Source organism: Triticum urartu, chromosome 5A, assembly GCF_056163025.1.
Source record: "Triticum urartu cultivar PI428250 chromosome 5A, HENAU_Tu73, whole genome shotgun sequence".
NCBI classification, from domain to species: Eukaryota; Viridiplantae; Streptophyta; class Magnoliopsida; order Poales; family Poaceae; genus Triticum; species Triticum urartu.
In genome coordinates this window covers 679,873,368-679,874,691 of record NC_141877.1, presented here as the reverse complement: position 1 = coordinate 679,874,691, position 1,324 = coordinate 679,873,368, and the positions used below count along the sequence as shown (strand labels likewise).

The window sequence follows — 1,324 nt, the reverse complement described above, 5'->3', positions numbered from 1 at the left end:
CATGATCAAGGATGAATATCTCGTAGCGCATTGCTTTCATCTCCGTGTCTGTGTACATATGTGCTACCGTGCTTGATCATCCACTCCTCGAGCCTCTTCTTGATGACGACTCTTTTCTCATTGGCGTACTCCTCCAGCTCTAGGGCCCATGATTAAGATGAACCAGTTTGTGAGCTATGATAACGAGAGAACATCTATGGTTGGTAACATAGTAACAAGGCAGGATATTGAAGTGAAAGCAGATTCATTTCATACCTCCTGGCTCCTCAGCACCCTCTTTGAAATACCACATTCCTCGTTGATAGTTTTGATCCATTTAGCGACTATTCACATAATCCAAATCCAACTCAAATAGATCAGAGCTAGTGTCACTGCGCCAACCATCGCCATCTTCTGCCTCATGATCATCATTTGATTTTGCATCAACAATAATCTTATCCAAAGCATGGTCGCCCCATCTCACCACCCACCGCTCCTCGTCGCCACGGGCGCTCGTCACCACCAGAATGCCTTGCAGCCTCCTATCCACCCCATCACAACCAAATCCCAACCGCAAAGCAGCAACATCAGCTGTGACAACATCACTGCTCCCTCGCAAGGACGACAACGAGACCTGGTGATGAGGCTGGTCATGGGCCCCCAACGTTGTACTGCTTGACGTCGGCGGACTCTTACCGAAGCTCGGCGGCGGCACAAGGGAGCAGAAGAAGGCGTTGAGGTTGCTCTTGGTCTTGTCCCCCAACTCTTGGGTACCGCGGTAGCTCTCCTCCTTGTGATTATGCATAGCCTTCACTTGGTCTTGATCACGTCTTTCGGCTGGCTGGCAGCAAGGTCGGTGAGGTCGTCTAAGTAGTGCGTCGCTCCGAACACGCCAAGTTCGCTGGAGCTACCCTACTGAGCGCGGCACTACATTGTAGGTCTCCTCAGTAGTGTTTGTGTCGAAAGTGCTCTTCTCATCTCGAGCTCACATGAACAATTAAATCGAAAAGAATTGAAAAGCAAGTCAAAAAAATTCTGATTTTTTTGTAGCAAACATTGACAAATGTTTTGATTGTTGGCAAAATTTCATCAAGAAATGACATTCGTGAAAGACACGGCAAAAAAACAAAATCAATGTTTCAAAATGCTTTCGAAAATAACTTGTTTGGAGCATCGATTTTTTGTTTTTTGCCACGTCTACCACAAAAGTCATTCCGTGATAAAATTTTGCAAGTAAGCAAAACATTTGTCAATGTTTACTCCAAAAAAAATTCAGAACATTTTTATCATGTTTTTTTGATTTTACTGTTCATCCGAGCTGACATGAGCTCCAGCTCAGAATAAC

At 45.2% G+C, this 1,324-nt stretch overlaps 1 pseudogene; it reads right to left on the bottom strand.

Annotated features, from left to right (window-relative positions):
* Positions 1-316: 316 nt before the first annotated feature.
* LOC147974092 (uncharacterized) lies at positions 317-912 on the bottom strand (annotated as a pseudogene).
* Between the last annotated feature and the right edge of the window lie 412 nt (positions 913-1,324).